The 23,013-nt window shown below is 41.3% G+C and overlaps 1 protein-coding gene across 1 annotated transcript in view; it reads right to left on the bottom strand.

Annotated features, from left to right (window-relative positions):
• Positions 1 to 23,013, bottom strand: part of TSTD2 (thiosulfate sulfurtransferase like domain containing 2) — a 529,591-nt gene that overhangs the window by 291,975 nt on the left and 214,603 nt on the right. The gene's annotated exons all lie outside the window — the stretch shown is intronic.

Raw genomic sequence — 23,013 nt, forward strand, 5'->3', positions numbered from 1 at the left:
CAGAGCTAACCAGAACACATTTCATTATCAACACACTAACTCCTTCCTCAGAAGGATAAACAAACTTTACAACTAGAAATGCATATTGTACTTAAAAGGACCAAGGTAACAAGTTACATGGTAGCTGTATTATCTCCATCCATCCATCCTATAAACTACTTGCTCAGGTAAGGATTCTGGTAACAGCAAGCCAAGCAGTGTAAACCAGATGTCAGTATAACCAGCAACAGTCTACAGCTCACCAGTGGGATCAACAGGCATTTGTAGGCAAGCTGAGAGCTATAATCCCTCCAACATGTCCTGAGCCTATCCCTGAGCCTTTTCCTAGTGGGCCTCACTTGGTATGGGACCCAGAAGAAACATACCATCCCCATATGGTGCCCAAACCATTTCCAAAGAGTCCTCTAACTACAGCATATCTACCTCTGAGATTTCCACATACTGCTAAGCTTCTCCATTTGTCAAGAATATGTAGCTCTACTACCCTGCAAGGGAAAATAACTTTTGTATCCGTGATCTTATTCTTCAATCATTATCCAAACTTCATGAACAAAAGTCGGGATGGGGATAAACAGTAAGCAGGGGATATTTAACCAATACTTCAGTCCTCGCTTCATGTCCATGGTATGGTGCAACTCCTGCAGTACATCTGTAATTATATTCAACTGTTGAGCAATCATCTGTTCCTCTCTACTTTCGCTCATAACCCCAAGATACATAAATTCCTGGACTTGAAGGAGCTGCTTTCTTCTCAACTTCAGAGTACAAGATACTTGCCTGGCAGGGAATACTAACCTCTGATTTGGAGATACTGATTTTCATGCAAATGTTTCACACTCAGCAGCAAACTTTTCCTGCGCACAATATAGATTAAAATCTCTCAAGAATAGAAGAACATCACCTGCTAACAGCAAACATGCAACCCTCGCATCACAAAACTGGATACGGTCTAGACCTTGGATAATCTTGGATATCCTGTCCATGAAAAATCTCAAACAGGACAGCAGACTAGCTACACCCTTGTTACAGTTCGATGCCACTTCCAACATACTCACTGACAAGAATGCACGTGCAATCATCATTCCTTAAATACAAAGACTAAATGGCATGAAGAAGCAACCATTAGAGCTACTACTGATAGCACTTGACATAGCACATTTCAGTCTGTGTCATCATATGCCTTCCCCAGTGCCATAAAACACACAATCATTGTACCGCCAAACTCCCAAAGAATCCTGATCTTGGTATAAAATTATTCCATTCTCTAGCTCTCATGCCTAGGGGCACTCAATCCTCCTACCAGCCATTCACTGGGATTGAAATGACTTGCATGGTGTCTGTGTTCTCTAGTTCAGACCCATAATACTTATCAAGCACACCTGAAAGATAGAAATAAAATTATATACTTGCCAAACTTAAAGTCTATCCACAAAGGTGAAAGGAATGGCAACCTAGCCACAAGGGGATGATGGGATGGTAATAACTACAAACTGCAGAACGATATCTTGTACATCAGCATACACAATGTGCTCATACAACACTTAAATCTGAAGATAAAGGCCTTCTACAGTGGGTTCATGTTGGAAAGAATTACAAGCATTACCCCAAAACCTCGCCAACAAGCAGAGACAAGAACAGATGGAAGGCTTACCAAGCAACAGCTGAAAAGGCAAAGACCAGAAGTACAAAGGAAGCCAAGGAGTCATGGTTCTTGGAGTCATGGTCCAGCCAATAACACTTGGTTAAGATGTGAACAAGTGAGTGGATACAACATAAGTGTCTACAATGAATATAATCTTGTAAAGGGCACTAGAAATGTCTACATCAATATGAGAGCAGTTTTTGATCACAACTATCCCTAAATATCATTTACCAAAAGTGTAATCAAGTCCAAAAATGCTTCCTCCATAGGAAGTAAAAATACATCTGGTTGCATATTTAATAGTTTTAATCATTCCCTTGCAGACAAATTCCTGAAACTGCTTAACCTAAGTTTAGTTACTGGTTTTGTCTGTGATGACTGGTGCACAGCAATGGTGATGCTCCTCCATAACGGTGGCCTTACAACTGACCTGGGTAGTTAAAGTCCTATTAGTCTTACAAGTCTCATCTGTAAAGTCATGGAACATATTATAAGTGAACTCATACCCCTTGACATCAAAAATATTTTTTTAAATGGTCACTTTTTCTTTATTTCTTCTCCTATCATATTATACAAATTGGGCAATCCACGTGCATGGAGCCCTTCTTTACCTATACATTGTCAGTAGCCCTTTTGGTATTAAATCAATTCATAACTATCCCTTCTTGTCACAACTGATAATTCAATAAGGATGTTTAAAAAAAAAAAAAAGAGTTTAAACACTGGGGTTGACATGACCCTGTTGTGTACAAGTAATCAAACCATATTAGCAAAGTTTACATTTACACGTTATACATCACATATACTGTTATATATCATATAATCACAACAATATTTAAAAAATTGTTCAATTCCTACCTTCTCTTAAATCTCGTTCTTCCACCAAAACATTTTTCTGTATGCATTATTCCCACGATTTCCAGTTTTTCTATGTATTTTACTTCTACCACTTTCTAAAGATCCAACTTCATGTTCTTTTATCTCTGCTACAATATTCACTATCTGAAGAATAGTTGGCTTAGATTTTGACTTCCATTTTCTAGTAACTGCTATTTTTTTGGCAGCCTCCAGAATTAAACTCAACAAAGCCTTGCTATGTCTAGGCAATTCAGATCCTGCATCCCAGCTAAAATAAATAAATTAATTAATTAATTAATTAATTAATTAATTGATTGATTGATTGATTGATTAATTAATTAATTAATTAATTAATTAATTAATTAATTAATTTCCTTAGTTATATTTATTTGCTCACCCAGTATTCCTGACAGAGTACTCTATAGGGAATTTCTAAAGTCTGCCAAGTCTTTACACTCTGAGAGTATATGCTCACAAATACCCCCCCTCCATTACACCTCCAACATTGCTATCCACTTGAGGAAAAATTCTTTGGAGTCTGCTTGGGGGTGTAAAAGTACCTATGTAAACACATCTAGACTTTGTTGCATACATAGGAGCCATTCATATGTCCTCCCATTATTTTTTTTTTGTGAATTGCATATCTAATCTTTCCTCCCAATCTTTTCTGACGTCTTCTGATTGATTCCTACAGTTATTGTGCAATATGTTACATGCCCTACTGATTATGCCTTTTTTTGACAGCAGCTTCTGTTCTAGATTTAATTAAATAATCAACTAATGTGGATTTTTCATTTAGGATTCTCCCATCCTTTTCATTTTGTCTGTAATGCGATATCAATCCCTGATAAAGAAGGCAATCACTAGCTTGCAATCCAAATGACTTCCTGGCCTCTTCCCATTCTATTATCTTTCCCTTTCTAATTATTTATTCCCAACACCTTGGTTCCTTTGCAAGCTTCTTCCAGTAAATTCCAGCCCCCTCTTGCCTATTCTCTGTATCCCTAATTGCAGTCATCCCTATCAGCAGAATTTCCTTTCTCCATTCACATGTTGGCTTAGTTCTCTGTATACTACCTGCTACTTTATGGATATAATATTCTATAGGACTGTTGTTTTCTTACTTCTTAACTTACCTCCTTCTTCATCATCATCCCTTTCCACTATGAAATGTAGCTTTCTGCTTATGCTATGTAGAACTTTAACTATGTAGCTCTAAAATATCCCTTCAAATCAGGTAATCCTAAACTATCTTGTTCTTTTGGGAGGATCAACATATCCAATTCAACTTTTGCCCTCTTGTCCTCCCAAATAAAATCCTTCGACTCTTTATTAATTACTATCCACAGCTTCACCTTTCATTGATAAAAATATGCCTGACCTGTGCATAAAATTAAAGGGACTAAAACAATTTTTACTGCTTGCATTTTGCTATCTATATCCATAAGCAAGAGCTTCCAGTTTCCCAGTTTTTTAATTATCTTTTGTTTGGTCTCTTCAAATATCCTTACCTATTGTAACTGAATCATTTTAATCCATATTCCTAAATATTTCATTTTATCATGTCCCCATAAACATGGGTATTGCTGAACCAATTCATGAGTGGATACATAATTAACAATTATAGCCTTTGTTTTATCTTTATTAACTTTACATCCTGAAAAACTCAGAACCGTCTCAAAATGTTCCACAATGCTGAGAAGTCTTTTTGGGTTTCATCAGGTACAAAATAATATAATCCACAAATAAAGTCAACTTTTCTTGAACACTCTGCCAATTACACCCATCAATTTTTGAGTCCCTTATTTTCTTTGCAAATGGTTCCAAATATAACACAAATGACAAACGGGAAAGAGAACCCCTGTCTGGTTCCTCTATTCAAACTTAACTTATCAGAGAAGAGCCCTTCCATTTTGATGTCTGCTTCTGATCCCAAATATAACCTTCTAATTAATCTTATTATTGGATCAGGAAAAGTAAATGCTTCCATAAAATCCCAGCTTACTCTGTCGAATGCTTTGTCTGCATCAAGACCCACCCATAACAGTGGTGTTTTCTTACATTCTGCTTCCCTCTGCATCATCACTGCTCTATTAATGTTGTCAAATGTTTGACTTCCCTCCACAAAATTACATTGGTCCATATCTATCAATTTCAGCATCACAGTTGCCATTCTTTTAGCCGTTATAGATATAAAACTTTATAACCATGGTTTAAAATTGAAACTGGCCTACTGTATATGAAGCTGGATCAAATGGGCCTTTACCATCTTTACATATTAAAGCTACCACATTTTTTCCAGCATGCTGGTGCTTCCCCTTCTTTTAAAATACTGTTAAACAAAACCTTACACATCTTTATCACTTTCTTCCCTCCCGTCTTCAAAACTTCTACTTGAATACCATCTAGTCCTGGTAACTTTATTGGTTATAGATCACCATTTTTATAAGATTTCTGCCTATCTTAGTGGTTAGTTGTTGAGCTTTATCTACCTCTTACCTTGGCATATTTAAATCTTCCAGAGATATTTCCATTTTTTTGATTGTCATAAAATTCCCAAAATACCTCTAATACTTCTACAGACTCTCTGCTTATTTTTCTTGTTATAGACTCCCTAAGTATGGCAACAATCTTTTCTACTTTCTGTTCCCGAAGTTGTTGTGCCAAACGTTTTTGTGCTCTGTAGTTATTATCAAAGAACAGTTGCTTAACAGCAATCTTTCTAAACTCATTCTTATTGTCCAGGTACACCCTTATTTTCTCTTTAGCACTCTGCAACTGTAACTCTTCTTGTTCGACAGATTCTCCTTCTTTTGTAATACTTTAACCTTTGTCAGTCCCTCTAAATAATTCTTATTACTTTTTAATATCTCTCTTTCTTTTATTTCTACCCTATTTTTAAATTTTGCTTTCATTTTATGGCACTCACTAATAATAACTTCTGGAGTACTTTCTATCTTCCCTAATAACTCCAAGATAATTTCCACTACCCATTCCTTAAATTCCTCTTTTTTAACAGGTAGGTAGAGAAGTGCAACTATCTCATCTTTACTTCATTTCTCTACATTTTTATCTTCATAATTATTGGCACATAATCTGAAATAGTTAATGGATGTGCATCAAGGTTCTCAATTAAATGCACATGTTCCTGTAAAACATAACTTCTGTCTAGTCTAGCCCAGTTATTGTACTTTGAGTAATATGTAAATTCTCTCAAGGTTACTATTACTGAAGTTGCATCTTTCATACCAAATATTTTCATACCTTTCTTCAGAACTCTATCCTGTTTTTGTTATATTTCCCTTCTAGACCCCCCCCCCCCACATACATCCTCATTGCAAATCAAATTCTACACCCCACCTATAAGTAATCTTCCCTACTGAGTCTAATTATTTCTCCCAAAATTTTTAAGGTCCATAACAGCAGTTTTAGGTGAAATATAAATACATGCCAGTGTAATCCTTTTCCCTTGCCAGTATACCCTTACTACCACAAACTGCTATTATTACTTCTTTTTTTTTGCATTCTACCATTATTGGATCTTCTCTAGCAATTAATATAAGTACTCCTCTTTTCCTTTGTCTCTGATATTCTGTAGAATATCCATCCAGAAATCCTTTCTTTAACAAATCCACATGCTCAGATCTTTCCAAATGTGTCTCCTGTAGCACTACTATTTGCATGCTACATTTCTTAATATAATTAAGTATTCTTTCTCTTTTGTTTATACATGTGACATCATTCAAATTCCAAGATAATACAGTGTGCCCATTATGGTAAGAACTCATTATTCCCACCAATTATATATGACAGCTTTTTTTTCAGCTTTTGTGATACATGCACCCATTAATGCTTGGCAGGTTAATCCTTCATACAGTTTTTTTTTCTTATCAACACTGGAAGCTAAGTCAAATTTTACAAGACTTTTTGTTTTAATAACCCCCCCAAAAAAAAAACACACACCCCAGAACATCCCCAGATGCTGTCAATTTAATACAAACACACACAACTATGTACATCTTCAAATAATTAACTGTAACCCTCCAAATAGGAACATTTGTACCCAATGGACAGCTGCAAACAAGGCCCTAATAAAACAGCAAATAGTTGGCCCCAAGATTAACTCAACTCACGGCGACTCTCTAGGTAGACCCCATACTTTTTTGCTGCATATATTATGAAAGTAGATTGCCAGGCCTTTCTTCTATGCAAATATTGATTCCGCCTTAGTTTTGCCCCACTGAAGTTTCGAACAAAATTGTACCAATTGGTAAACCTGCACCTTAACTTTCTGTGATATCAGGCTGGGGTAACACAGGCCCTTATTTACTTGAAACTGAGGTTAACCATGCTAAGACACACGTTATTCCCTGTGCTTCTACTTACACAAATTGATGTCTGGTCTTTTTTTCTATCTTTATTCCTCCTAGATGTGAAAACAACTTACATGTTTTCAGAAATCATTAACGTTTAGCCTTGAAGAAACCAATGTTCTGTCTTTTATTGCCCTATTCTAAAAACAAAAATGTAGCCCTCTGTTGCAGCTTGAAAGACAAGCTGAAACACGTACTGCTAAAAGAAAAATGTCTCATTATATTCAGCTTTCTCAAATGTACTTGCTTCCACTTAAAAGGCATTATTAGATTAAGCCAAGGGTCTTAATCCAGACATACACCTTTGCAAAAGTAGGAGAAAACACAGCTCTACATATATTGATTGATGTACTTTACACCCCATCCCCCACCTCAGCAAATGAACATTACAGCATATTAACTTAAGTATGCTTTTGTCTAACTTTTCTTCTCCTTTTGCACGGTAATGCTTATATTTAATACCAAAACAGAAGAAAGAAAGAAAGAAATAAAGAAAGAAAAGAGGAAGAAAAATGGCATCTGTTTATTTTAATAACTTCATCACATATAAGAAAAGTAAAATACTTTCACATTATAAACTGCATATTTTATAGTAGACGTTTCACAGAAATACTGATAAAACTAACTGTTTTATTACTTACTTTTTTCCTTCTTACCCTCCCCTCAGTATCCTTCCAAACATTAATGGCATGAAGTAAGGTAAATGCCCTTTAGTTCCCCACAAGTTTAACAAAGCCAACAAAAGTCCACTCTTTCCACTTATTCTTTTAAAGCTATATTTCACAAATGAGATTGATGCTGTGCAGTCTCACATTTATTTACTAATCTTTGTGCTTCTTATTTTCTTCCTGTTCATCTCCATCTCCCAACTCCAGATTCCAGTTAAATTCCAAGGTACTCCTGACTCTTCTGGTCAACTCCTGTGTTTTTCTCTGCTTTTAAAGCATTTTCCTTTGAAATAGTGGAAAAGGTTTCATTGGCAAAGTCTGTTTGCATGCTTTATTATCAGAAGACTGAGAAGCAGAGTCCCCTTCTGCTTGGTGGGCCACTTTTTGTTGGACAAACTTTTGTATTTCATCCTTAGCATGTTCTGCATCAAACATGACTTTGATCCCCCAAGAAACAATTACCCGAAGCTAGCTAGAAACAGCAGCTCGAATATCACACCTGCCTGTTGATATTCTCTGATTACTGTAATATATTTCTTTTCTGTTCTGCCTAATATATATATATAGTAAATAATCATTTTCCACAAACACTCAACTGTCTCCAGCTTTTAATACTTTGCCCTTCTGCCACAGGTTTGTATCTTTACTAATTAAAGGTCTTGGCTTATTTCTCATGGTCAGAATTCAAGCATACACACACAGTGTGCCCTTTCAATTAATTAGAAGTTATGTACCTACCATAACGTTCCATGTTAGTTGTCTTCTTCTCACCTTCTTTCTTGCTGGATGGGTTCGGAGCCGAACCTCGGCTCCGACTCGGCCACTACTAAAGCTCGAGAGCTAGTTCCACCGGCTCGAGGCTCCCCTATATCCCACAATGCTAGGCGGTAACTACTCAGATCTCGTTTGATAGCTAGACCAAGCAACAAAAGGCAGCTCCAAAACCTGGAGAAATAATCCACCTCTAAACCTGAGGGTAAGGTATCCTAAACCTAACAAGGGAAATAGAGGTGGACACGCTGTGTGAAAAAACAAGATGAGAAGATCACCAGAAAAAAACAATCCTCTAGGTCTGTCCAGGCTTGGAGGAAGGAGGGTGGGATGCAAGAAAGAACGCGAGAAGAAGACAACTAACATGGAACGTTATGGTAGGTACATAACTTCTAAATGTTAAGTTGTCTATCTCGCCTTCATTCTTGCTGGATGGGAGCGCGTCCATAGCACCTTGTCCCGGGTGGCCTATCGGAACAGACTCTTGAGAACAGTGGAACCAAAGTTGGCTCTACCCCTAGAGGCTAAGTCCAACTTGTAATGAGTAATGAAGGTATGGGGAGAGGCCCAAGTAGCTGCAGAACAAATCGAATCAATAGGCAGTCTGTCTTGAAAAGCTATCGATGTGGCTAAAGCTCTAGTTGAATGAGCCCTGGGTTTGGATGGCAACTGTTGATGTCTGATCTCATAAACAAAGGTAATCAACGAAGTAAGCCATCTAGAGAGAGATACTTTAGTAACTGGAAGGCCCATTCTACCTTCCGCAGAGGAAATAAACAGTTGATCGGACTTCCTGAACTGTTTGGTCCTGTCTAAATAGTACCTAAGTTGGCGATGAACGTCCAAGCTGTGTAATTTTTGCTCTGATCTGTTTGAGTAGTTAGGAAAGAACATTGGAAGATCAATGGTCTGATTCAAATTTGCAGGTGAAGCTACCTTAGGCAAAAGGGACGGATTGGTACGTAAGGATACCCTGTCCTTATGAAACAATAAATAAGGGGGTCGACTACACAGAGCATGGAGTTCAGAGACTCTTCTAGCTGAAGTAATAGCTACCAGGAAAAGAGTTTTCCAAGATAGCAACTTCATTGAGCAAGAAACCGCAGGTTCAAAGGGAGGGAGAATTAAAGACGCTAGAACCAAGTTCAGATCCCATAGAGGAGGAGGATCCTTGATAGGTGGTTTGAGGAGAAAAACTCCCTTTAGAAAGGCTTTGCAGAGCTTGTGAGCCATAATGGAAGACTCTGAGACACCTACATGAAAGTTAGATATAGCCGCCAATTGAACCTTGATGGTAGACGGAGACTAACCTGAGTGGAAAAGCTTGGCTAGAAAATCCAGGATAGATTGAATGGAGGCAGTGAAAGGATCTAAATTCTTTGACTCTGCCTAACAGGAAAAACATTTCCATTTGCTATTATAAATCTTCCGAGTGGAAGATTTATGAGAGGCTATCAAAATATCTCGAACTGAGTGGGATATTAAAGGAAGCCTGGCTAAAGCTGGAACTGGAGTAACCACGCTGTGAGGTGGAGAGAGGGAAGGGAGTGGTGCAACTGACCCGACTGATGGGTCAAGAGGTCTGGAACTGGGTCCAGATGCCAAGGTTGCTCCAACAGATAACGGTGAAGAAAAGGGAACCAAACCTGTCAAGGCCAGTAAGGGGCAATGAGGATCATGGAAGCTTTCAGAGCGATGGCTTTCTGAATTAGTTGAGATATCAGTGGGAAGGGTGGAAAAGCATATAGAAGTCCCTGGGGCCAATCGTGGACTAGAGCGTCTCTGCTGGGGTGGTCTGGTTGGGGAAAGAGGGTGAAGAAATCGTCGCACTTGCTGTTTTGAGGAGTAGCGAAAAGGTCGCAGCAAGGCCGGCCCCACTTTTGAAAAATTTCCTCCAACACTGAATTCTTCAGAGACCACTCGTGAGGCATGAGAATAGCTCTGCTCAACTTGTCTGCAATCACACTGGACTTCCCGGGAATGTGCATTGCTAACAGAAATCGCTGAGAAGAAATCGCCCACTGCCACAGTCTGAGTGCTTCTCGACATAAGGGGTAAGATCTGGTTCCGCCTTGTTTGTTGATGTACCACACTACAGACATGTTGTCTGTCTGAATTGCTATAGTTCCCTTGGGAAGAGAGTCTTGAAGGGCTTGCAACGCTAGAAGCACTGCTCTCATCTCTAGGACATTTATGTGCAAGTGGCACTCGAAAGGCTGCCACATGCCCTGGACCGTCCTGCCCTGGTAATGCCCCCCCCACCCGATCAGGGAGGCGTCCGTCGTCAATGTAGCAACTGGAGGAGAGGGAACAAAAGGTCTTCCTAGGTAGAGTTGGGGGGATGTGATCCACCAAGATAGATGATTCCTGCATGATTGAGTTATCACAATAGAGTGGGACATTGGAAGTCGTTGGAATGACCATTGTGTGAATAGCATCCATTGTAAGATTCTCATGTGGAAGCGGGCTAACGGGAGGAGAGGGATAGCCGCCATTATTCCTAAGACCTTCAAGACTAGTCTGACTTTGACCTTGTTGCTCTTCAAAACAAGAGAGACTTGTCTGTGTATGTCTGCTACCCTTTGCTCTGTGAGTCTGGCTGACATGTTGACTGTGTCTAGATTTGCGCCTATGAAGGTAATAACACGACAAGGTGACAAGACAGACTTTTCGTAATTTATGGAGATGCCTAGTGTTTGACATGTGCGTAAGGTGTAGTCTCTGGCAAGAAGGAGAAGATGCTTGGTGGGGGCTGTTAGGTGCCAGTCGTCTAAATATGGAAACACTTGGAATCCTTGCCGTCTCAGATGAGAGGCGACCACTGCCATGCATTTGGTAAACACTCGGGGGGCTGTAGTGAGACCAAAGGGCAGGGCCCTGAACTGGAAATGACTGGTTCCCAGCCTGAAGCGGAGAAATCTCCTGGAGCGTTGGTTCATTCTGATGTGATAGTATGCATCCTGGAGGTCTATAGAGCACATCCAGTTGTCCCGCCCCAAAAAGGGCAGAATGGACTGCAGCATGACCATCCGAAATTTCGTTCTCTTGACAAACTTGTTCAAGATGCTGAGATCCAAGATGGGTCTCCAGTCCCCTGTTTTCTTTGGCACCAAAAAGAATTTGGAGTAGATTCCGGATCCTTGTTGGTCTGCTGGAACTGGTTGAATGGCTCTTTTTGAAAGCAGCTTTGAAATTTCTAACGCTGCGTGTTCCCTTTGATTGGGTGTAATGTCTGGAAGGGAACTTTTGGATCGTCTTGGGATATGAATGAATAGAATTTTGTAGCCCTCGGATATGATTGACTGTACCCACTTGTCTTTGGTAAGGGAAAGCCAGGCTTCTGGGTACAGCGATAATCTTCCCCCGACTGCCTCCGAAGGTGGACAGCCGGGCAGCCCCTCAGGGGTGCTGAAAGGGTTTGTCAGAGAAAGTTTCTCTGTTACCCTGGTTCTGTGGGCCCCCCCTGCCTCTAGGACGGCGTCTATTATTATTGTTCCCCCCTCTGCCTCTAGAGGGGAACCGACTCTGTGCGTCAGGTGAGACTCCCTGTGGTTGTTTGCGGAACCACATCTTTCCCCCCTTCTGACCTTTGGGGTAAGGTCTAGAAGGAGTAGAAAAACGGACTCCCACGGCAGAGAGAGTCTTGCCTTCAACCTCGCACCTAGTCAGGGTTTCCTTCACTTGAGGACCAAAAAGGGATGATCCATCAAAGGGGGAGTTAGTGAAGGACGTCTTGAAAGGGTCCGTAAAGTTACATAGCCGCATCCAGGCGTGCCGACGTAAGGCCACACCTGTACCTGCAGCTCAACTCGCTCCGGCCGCCACGTATGAAAGGAGGCGCATGGAGGAGTTGACTATTGAGTTGAGGGTCGCCAGCTGAGAGTTCATTCTATCCTGAAAACCCGCAGCTGATGGATCCTTAAACATTTCACTCGCTTCCTTGAGCAAATCCCTCTGGAGACGAGTGAAATGACACAGGTAATTCAGCGAGCGCATAGAAAAGGTTGCAGATGAAAACATCCGCTTCCCGTACCTGTCCATGGTCCTAGACTCCTTGTTAGGAGGATGGACAGGTACTGAAGGATCAGCTAGCTCCTTCTTGGTGGCCGCAGCCACCACCATAGCATCAACAGAGACGCCTTTGGCTAAGAATTCTTTATCCTTCGGGGCAGTGATGAATTTTGACGGTCTCCTGGGGTGGGTTCCACTGAGTCAGAAGCCGTCCAAGCCTTCCTTGCCACCACTTCCATGAGGGGGTCGAAGGGAGGGGACACCCAGGAGGTGGAAGGGCGAGAGCCAAACGCCTCAAGATACACTGATTCATCCTCTGATGGGTTAAGGGCTGGCCAATTCCCCCTCTGTTTTAAGATTTCGAGGATGTCCGCAAAGGAGACATCTTCAGAGGGGGAACGAGGGGAACCCTCAGAATCCTCTAAATCAGTGTCAGAGGTGACAGACTCAGGGGAGTCAATGTGCTTCCTCTTGCACTGCCTCTTCCTAGGGGGCTCTCCTACAGGGTCAGGAGAGGCCTCGGAAGAGGAGGAAATACCCACTGGGGATACTTGAGGGGCTGGCTCTCTACGATCCGGAATGAGGGGGTGAGAAGAAATCACCATAGGCACCGTGGAGGTAGGGGCAGATGGAGCCGACTGTGGGGTAGAACCTGGTTCTAACACGCTCCTCATGACCTCGAAGGCACCCCTGTCAGGCAGGGCCAGAGGTCTCCGCTCCGAAAAGCTGAAAACCTCCTCCGGCACTGACAGTGATGGCTTTGAGGCCGATGTCGGAGCCGAACTCACCAGAGCCGAAGCACCGACAGGGAGAGCGGGGTCGGACAAGGGTCCGATGCCACTCACCCCCTCGGAGCCGACAAGGGAAGTCCGGCGCCGAGATTCCTCCAAAGAAGAAATCGGAGCCGACGACGGCGCAGAAGACAAAGGAATCGGTACCGACGCACCCACAGTCTCGGGTCCGACCAGCCCCGGCTCCAAACTCAAAGGAGTCAGAGGAGGAACATTCTGGGTGATGGGAATAGCCATCGACTGTTGAGCCGGGCTATGAAGCATTTGGGCCAGTGCCTCGGACTTGAGAAGTCGACTCACCACCCTCTGTAGGTCATGGTCTGAAAGTCTCGATGACCTAGAGGAATGAGATCTATGGCTCCGTTCAGACAACAATGGTGATGCTGGAACCGAATGGACGGAGCCGATAGATGGTGATCTAGACCTCTTTCTGGAAGTCGGTTCTGATAACCTGATAGGAGCCGATTCAACAGTGTCTACCTTAGCTCCGGCCGGAGCCGAGGAAACAGTAGGAACATGTGTTCGAGAATCATCGGCTCCAGCCGGAGCCGATGTCCGAACAGGCTTCGAAGCTCCAGCCGACGACTCAGATACTGGAGCCGACGGTCTGGAAGGCTTGGAGGGTTTCCCCGAAGATTGAGTTGGGGGACCCTCAGGCTTCAATAAGCCCCTTAAAATGAGCTTATTTTTCTGCTCCTGCAGGACTCGAGGGCTGAAACCATGGCAAACAGCACACGAGTCCTGCAGGTGCAAAGGTCCCAGGCAGTAGACACAAGAAGTGTGACCGTCTGTCAGAGACATTTTCTGACAGCACGAGTCACACTTCTTAAAGCCTGAGACCTTAGATTCTTTAGACATGATTCTAAAGATAGGAATCACTCACACAAGCACACCAAATAAAATGGAAAAGTTTCCACACAAACACTCACTCCAAATATTAGGAGGGGTGGGAAAGGGGCCTAAGGTGGATTTTGAGGAAAAAATCAAGGATTAAAGGGAAGGATTCGAAAGACAGGGACTGCAATTGAACTATCTAAGTAAGGGATACTAGAATATAAAATTAAAGGGGTCTAAGTTGACTAAAAGTCTAAGAAAATACACTAACCTGAAGAGCCGGTTGGAACAAAGCACCTCGTCAGCTAAGCGGCAAACGAGATCTGAGTAGTTACCACCTAGCATTGTGGGATATAGGGGAGCCTCGAGCCGGTGGAACTAGCTCTCGAGCTTTAGTAGTGGCCTAGTCGGAGCCTGAATTTCTGGATTGCTAGTTTTACTGCCAGCATTTCTTTTTGGTTTATGTGCAGGTGCAGCTGGTCTGGAGTCCACAATCCTTGTATGCATTTGTCCAACATGTGCGCCCCCCAGCCTAGGTCTGAGGCGTCCGTTGTGATGGTTTGGCTTGCTTGAAAGTTGTGGAATGGCAAGCCTGGGTTTGACTGGCATGCTTGAGCCCACCATAGGAACTCTTGTTTCAGGCATGGGATTATTGGAATTTCGGTTTCTAAGCTGTGCCTGTGTTGAGACCATAAATTCTTTAGGTACCACTGTAGCTTTCTCATATGCAGTCTGGCATGGGGTACCAGGATTATGCATGATGCCATGAAGCCCAAGGCCTGCAGTACTTTTCTTGCTGTTAGTTTGTTCTGCTTTGTTAATGCCAAGAAGTAAAGAGGAGTTGTTCTTGTTTTTCTGCAGTTAGGAATGCCATTTGTTTTACTGTGTCCAATTCCGCACCCAAGAATGTTCTTGTCTGGGATGGTATCAGTCTTGACTTTTTTAAATTGACTGTGTATCCCAGGGCCTGTAGTAAGCAAATGACTCTTTGTAAATCTGTTGTCAGCTTGCTTTTGTTGTCCGCTTGTAACAGGCAGTCGTCCAGGTATGGATAAATTTGGATTCCCTGTAGCCTGCAATGAGCGATTACTGATGCCAGGCATTTTGTGAATACTCTGGGCGCAGTAGATAAGCCAAAGGGCAATGCTGAGAATTGATAATGCTCTGATCCTGCAAGAAATCTGAGGTATCTTCTGCAATTTGGTCGTATGGGGACGTGCAGGTATGCCTCCTTGAGATCTAGAGTTACCAGCCAACACTCCTTGCCCAGCATGGGAAGAAGTTGCTGTAGGGTCAGCATTTTGAATTTTGGGACAATGATGAATGTGTTTAAGACGGACAGGTCGAGAATAGGTCTCCAACTTTTCTCTTTTCTTGGTACTAGGAAGAGTCTGGAGTAGAATCCTTTGTCCTGTTCTGTTATTGGTACTCTTTCCACAGCTCTCATCTTTGTTAATTGAGCTATCTGCTTTAGAGCTTCTGTTTTTTGATTTGGAGGTAGGTTTGGCATTCCTCTTTTTACTGGTAAGGTGTGGAAGTGGAACCTGTAGCCTTGGTCTATGGTTTGCAAAATCCACTTGTCTTTTGTGATATAGTGCCAATTTTTTGAAAATAAGGCTAACTTTCCGCCTAAAGGTGCTGCTATTTGCTCCCTGGTAGGTGGTGTCAGAGCCAAGTCACTGTGATTGTCCTGTTGCAGTGGCAGTGGTTGTGTCTGTGCCTCGCTGGTTATTGCCTTGCCACTGGCGTCCTCTGTAGGCACCTCCTCTGGATTGATTTCTGCCTCTAGAGCGTCTAGTCCTGCCTCTTTGAGATTTTGAGGAGTCTGGAAAGGACCAATTTTTGGCAGGCCAGTTCCTGCTAAACCTTGGGGCTGAACCTGTAAGAAATCCTTAACTGTTTGTACAGATTTTGCCTTCTCTTCCATTTTCTTCATTACTTGCTGAGCAGGGTACCAAATAGACTGGCCTTATCCATAGGAGCATCTAACAGCTTTGCTTTAACATGATCCGGCAAGACCTGTTCTTTCAACCATGCATGCCTTCTTATCACTGTGCCAGTCATGGCTGATCTAAATGAAGCCTCCAGTGCATCATAGCCACATTTTAAGGAATGGTTACTAACCTGCTGAATGTTATTCACCATTTCTAAAACATATTTCTTATCTAAGGAGTCATCAGAGGACAGCTTCTTAGTTAACTGATCAAGCATAAACTCTTGGTATTGGATCATATGAAACTGACAGTTTAAAGCTCTAGCTGAGAGAGTAGCAGAGGTGTAAACTTTTTCCCCATCTCTCTAAGGACCTGGATTCCCTTTCAGAAGGGAGAGGGTTTTTGCTGAGGTCGAGGCTACTGCCTTAGGCCCCTGGGATATAGTCTCAGGATCTGCAAGTGGGGCCTTGTATAGGTGGTGATGAGTGTCTGGCACCCTGTAAAATCTATCTGGTTTGGCAGGGGCTGGAGGTAAAGTATCAGGAGCAGTGCAAACATCATTAAATGCATCATCCACAACAGGCAGAACTGGAGGTATAGCTAAGGGCCTATGTTGTGGTAAGTGCAGAAAGGTCCTAAGCCTTTTTCTTGAATCTGAGAAATCTTGTCCCTGCCATTGGAATTGTTCTCTCATGGCATGTAAGGTTTCCCCAAAGGAAAATTCCTCTGGTGGAGAGGCAGATGGAATGGATTCTTCAGCATCGGAATCTTCATAAGTAGAAAAAGGAGCCTCTGGCTGATCTGTAATGTCTGAGTCATCCGAAGAATCATCAGAGGACACTGGCTCGGGGCTCTGCTCTAGGTCTCTTTTCTGGAGGCTGGAGTCTGGGTGAGACCAGCCCGGCTCGAACTCAAAGAGTCAGAGGAGGAACATTCTGGGTGATGGGAATAGCCATCGACTGTTGAGTCGGGCTATGAAGCATTTGGGCCAGTGCCACCGGACTTGAAGTCGACTCACCACCCTCTGTAGGTCATGGTCTGAAAGTCGGCACAACTAGAGGAATGAGATCTATGGCTCGTTCAGACAACAATGGCGATGCTGGAGCGAATGGATGGAGCCGATAGATGGTGATCTAGACCTCTTTTGAAGTCGGTTCCGATAACCTGATGGTCGAGCCGATTCAACAGTACCTTAGCTCGAGGCAGTAGGAACATGTGTTCGAGAATCATCGGCTCCAGCGAACCGATGTCAACCGAGCTCCAGCCGGCGACTCAGATACTGGAGCCGGCGGTCTGGAAGGCGGGAGTTTCCCGAGATTGAGTTGGGGACCCTCAGGCTTCGCCCCTTAAAATGAGCTTATTTTTCGCTCCTGCACGGTTGCTGAAACCATGGCAAACAGCACGAAGTCCTGCAGGTGCAAGGAGATCCCCAGGCAGTAGACACAAGAAGTGTGACCGTCTGTCAGAGACATTTTCTGACAGCGAAGTTGCACTTCTTAAAACCTGAGACCTTAGATTCTTTAGACATGATTCTAAAGATAGGAATCACTCACACAAGCACACAAATAAAATGGAAAAGTTCCACACAACTCTCCTCCTCATATTAGGAGGAGGGGGTGGGAAAGGGGCCTAAGGCCTAAGGTGGATTTTGAGGAAAAATCAAGGATTAAAGGGAAAATTCGAGAAAGACAGGGACTGGAATCGAACTATCTAAGTAAGGGATACAAGAATATAAAATTAAAGGGGTCTAAGTTGACTAAAAGTCTAAGAAAATACACTAACCTGAAGAGCCGGTTGGAACAAAGCACCTCGTCAGCTAAGCGGCAAACGAAATCTGAGTAGTTACCACCTAGCATTGTGGGATATAGGGGAGCCTCGAGCCGGTGGAACTAGCTCTCGAGCTTTAGTAGTGGCCGAGTCGGAGCCGAGGTTCGGCTCCGAACCCATCCAGCAAGAATTAAGGCGAGATAGACAACTTAACATCAGTTCTTGCTGTAGAATTCCAGTCCAGTTACTGATTTGTGCCTTCATATAATTAATAGCTTGTTTCTTCTAGTTTATCTGGTACAGCAGAAGATTGCAGATTTTCCCTATGTGCTCTCTTCTCTCTAATTCTACTAATTTTTGAAACATCTCTTCTTGAAAAGTCTCATACTCAGCCAGACTTTTCTTCATTTCTACTACTGATTTTTGCAGTTTCATCAGCTCATCAGAATATCTGTTTAAAACTTCTTCCATTTTCACAGTCTTTTGTTATTTGAATTGATAAGCTCCTTCAGTGTTTTGTTTATTTTAATCAGCCCTGAGCACACATGACTTATTTTTTTACTCTAGACTACTGAAGACATGTCCTATACCATAGCTGGGGCTTGAACTGTTTTTGCTGAACAGCTGCAGGTTCCTTCCCCAGTCATTGTTTTCTCTTCACCTTTTCTAACCAATTTTCTTTCAAGCTGTCTTAGTTTTTTTCTTTGTTGGCATCCAGGCAGTGTACTTACTAGCCAGTAATAGAATTTTACTTAAACTGACAATATCACTGGCTGTTGTTTCTCAGTTTTTGTTTTCACACTGGGAGAGCTGAAGTTAAGGTGTTGAACAGTGTGCAGACATCTTGGAGGTCTTTACATTTTTCTTCTGCAGTATTGCATGTATTTTTAGCAATTAACATATTTCACTCCATTGCATTTTTGTTTTCTTATCGCACTTTTATGTCAACGCTGTACACTTAATAACACCACAAAATAACAGAATTTCAGTGAACAATAAACAGAATCAACCCCCCTATTTCTGTTGGTTGTGTCAGTTTTTCCCACACCAACCCTGGCCACTCCCCATCCCAAATAAGTCCCTCATTTAACTACTTCACCATCTTCAGGAACGTGGTTTCTAGTGCATTAAGAAGAATGCCCCACATATAAAACGTGGTTTCTAGTACATTAAAAAGAATGCCCACATATAAAAAGTAGAGCATGATACACATTCTCAGTACATGAACTCACTGATTAATTTCAAACTTTACTGCTGACCACTCTTGTAACTTTCTTATCGTGTCTAGTGTTTTCTGGCATATTATTTTTTTCCCCGATTGTTCTACAGTTGCTCTTAGCTATATCCCCAAGTATTTCACTTGTGTGTCCCACATCCCTTCTATGTTGTATTTCTGCCTATCTGGCTAAAATTGCTTTAGTTCATTTCTGTTTCTTTTATATCCTAATACTTCCCCAAACTTACTTATCATCTCCCATATTTTCAAGCAGTCATCTTCGTATTTTGGTAACATCAATAAAATATTATGCATACATGGTAATGTTCTTTTCTGTCCCTTCCCATAGATACCCCAAATGACTGTGTTATTTTACAGCCAAGGGTTCCAGGTACATTACAAATACGAGTGGAAACAACAGGCAACATTGCCTCATGCTCTTACGTATTTGTATTTCTCATAACAGTCTTGCTCTAATTTTCACTTTGACTAGTGCCCCTGATCTAGTCTCCTGATCAAATCAATCCATTTTTAAACAATCCCCATACATATGTGTATGTGTATATATACATATATATATATATATATATATATATAGTATGTGTGTGTGTGTGTGTATATATATATATATATATATATATATATATATATATATATATATATATATATATGTATATACATATATAGATATATATATAAATATATATATATATATATATATATATATATATATATATATATATATATATATATATATAGATCTACTTTTTAATTTCGAAAGCCCAAAATCTCGACTTTCAAAATACCGATCCCAGAAGGTAGAGTGTTCGAGAGTTTAGAATCTCAAAATTTAAAAGTAAGAAAAAAAAACAATAAAACAACTAAAAGAATGCTTTTGCAGGGTGCAAGCCCCCCTGCACCCCCCACACCCCCTGCAACTTAAATATACCATCTCTGAGATTGCGCTACAGTGAAGAGAACGGTAATGCTCCTGTTCCATTACAGTAATGTTTTTTATCACAGGCATGTCACAGGTGAAGGGGAACACACATCACATATATGGATTGTAAGCTTTCAGTATAATGAGATTCAGTATTTTGAAAATTAGGTATTGTGGTCTCAGTCAAATGAAATTCAGTATTTTGAGATTCAATCATGTGAATTGTACCCATATATATATATATATATATATATATATATATATATATATATAGTTTCACTTCATAATCTCGAATTACTGAAATCCCGAATTTCAGTAACCCGAGACTATAAAGTTGAACCATTCACAATACCGAAACCCATAATCCTGAACCACACAGTCACGAACATACATACACCATACACCACATAACACACACACCATTCCACCCACAGCACACAAACCACACAACCCTACACTACATATAAGCAGGGGGGGCAAGCCCCCCTAATTTTATATACAAACTCCAAGGTTGCACGTAACATAAAAAAAAAAAAAAACCTCACACCACGCTATCCTCCACTCACTCGCACACAAATACACATCACACATACACAAACACCAATAAATCCAACACTCACACTCACACGTTCACCTCCCTACCCTTACCCACACATACAACATACAAAAACCCACACAAACACTCACTCACCTGCAATTTCAGGCATCATAACACTACACGGGAAATGCATAAGTGCGGATTTGAGATATTCAGATTCGCTCTTATGCACTTTCAGCATTCTGGTTTTCGGCTTCATGGTCTCGGGTTACTGAAATTCGAGACTTCAGTAATTCGAGATTCTGAAGTGTAACTATATATATATATATATATATATATATATATATATATATATATATATATATATACTCCCAAGCAACCCTGTCAAAGGATTTTTCAGCAACTAAGGACACCACTGCCATTTTTTTGTTGTGCTTCCTTTAATATCAGCAATACTTTAACCATATTATCTGTCATCCTTCTTCCCCCTACAAACCCTGTCTGATTCTTATAGATCGACTTTGGGAGTATCCACACAATCTCCCTGCTAGTTTTAACATGAAGCACTTAACAATTGTGATTTAATATCTATATAGGATATTATGATGCCAGAGACACAGGTCTTTACCACTTTTGCAAATCACTGCTATTATTGCCTGTCTCCTTGAATCCAAATGGGGACATGCCTCCAGGACTTAATTAAATTGGGTTACCCATCTCCCTAAAACCCCTGTCTTCTTAATCTCCCACACCTCAATCAGTATGCCCTCCAAACCAGGTGATTTCCCTATGTTTAATTCCTTTCTATGGAGGTAATCAGTTTACTTCCTTTTACTTCCATTACTTTCTCTGATATTGGCCACTCCCAGTCCTCTTCCTGACTAGGCTTGTTACCCTGATGTTCTCTACTGTATAAGTTCTGATAACACTCTTTGAAGCCTTATAAGATCCCTTCCATACTACTTTCAATTTCCCCAGACTCTTCACTCCTAATTTTTGTACAATCCCCTCTCCACTTCCAGCTGCCTAAAGTCTGGCTGCCAACAGCTTGGTCGCTCCTGAATTATCACTAAAGTATAATCTTTCTACTGATATTTGCTTATTCCAGATTCTTTCATATTCCTACTTTTGAATACACTCTTTCAAAAAAAACTCTTCTCTGTCCTCTTTCTTTTTTTCCCCCTTCCCTTCTCTGGTTTCATATTGCTATCACTTCCTGTAGCATCCATGACCCTGTGGCCCTCCTTTGATTTTCATTCTCTCTCTCTGCCATTTCTGCACCCCGTTTTTTACCTCTCCTTTTGTTGAATCCCATTGTTTTATCCCTGTGTTCCGTTATCTTGAATGCTAGCCCTATTATATCTTTTTTCCCTTTCTTTGGCTTCCTTTCTTTCTACTAAATGAGTTGGGAATCTTCAGAGAGGCTTTAGTTTTTCCCTATCCCTCTCTTTCAGTCATCCCCACCACGGCATGATTTAACAACGTTACTGGCTCTCGCTATTTCTCTTACTGTGTGTGTGCATTTTGTCTTAATATAATATTGTCCAATCTTCCTGAGTATTAAACCTGTGTGAAAAAGGAACAGCCTTCTTCTTCCCCTGTCCCATGCTTCATATCCCAGGCATCAACTCATCTCATCATTCTCATACAACTTCCTAAAAATCTACCTTGTTTAGTGACTTTCCTACTTCTTGGGCCTTTATCAATATGGTATCTTCTTGTCATTATGGTTCAGTCTGTCATCATCAGGCTTATTCCTTACTGAAATCTTATCTCCATCTGAATACCCCTTAGTATCCTTACTTCTGTGTTGGAGGGCTATATACTGACAGAAAAGTGCACGTCCTTCCATTTAATAATCCTTTAATCCCTACAAATCTCTCTTTCCTATTATTTACCTTGTCTTCAACTTCTAGTGGCCATACAAGTCTTACCAAAATACTCACACCACTTTGTTTCTCATTTCGTCATGATGAATTCACCACAACCCTGTATTCCCCACTTTTTTCAGATTATTGAATTGCACTTCTGGTAGATGCATTTCTTGAATCATTAACACTTATTATTTTGTATGTCTCATTACTTAGTACTCTCCCTTTCTTTGTTCTCACCCCCAGCCATTAACATTCCATGAACATATTCTTATTTCAAAATCCCACATTTTATCTGCAATCCTTTTTCACTTCCCTCTTCCTCTTCTTTTTTTCTTCTACTTTCCTTTTGAATCCTGAAATCCTGTCTCCTTCTCTTCTTTGGCATTGCTCTTGGAATCTATTTCTCACTACTATCGCTTTTGTTACCCCCCCCCCCAAACTTCTTATTGAAACCTTTCCTAACTATATACAATGTCCAACTATTTACAAAGATACTTTGCTCCTTTAGAGATATCCACTCTCTTATCGGTATGTGTTGCCCTTAGTGCCCATCCTCCGTCATCATTATGACAGTGCTAATAGTGTGCAATATGTGTTCGCATACTCTGCTATCTGCAGTCTATGGGTACTTATTCTCTCTTTCCCTTTGTTTTTCCTCTTTTTCTCCTCTCAGCTGTATGCTCGCCTTGCCTGCATCTTGCATTCTGAAGTTATCCCCGTCTTGCTGTTTTATGCACTGATTTGCTGATGTACTTCACCATTTCCTACCTACTCCAGCACTGCACTCTCTCTTTTT

This window comes from Protopterus annectens, chromosome 2.part0, assembly GCF_019279795.1.
Source record: "Protopterus annectens isolate FY-2018-M chromosome 2.part0, PAN1.0, whole genome shotgun sequence".
Classification (NCBI taxonomy): domain Eukaryota; kingdom Metazoa; phylum Chordata; order Ceratodontiformes; family Protopteridae; genus Protopterus; species Protopterus annectens.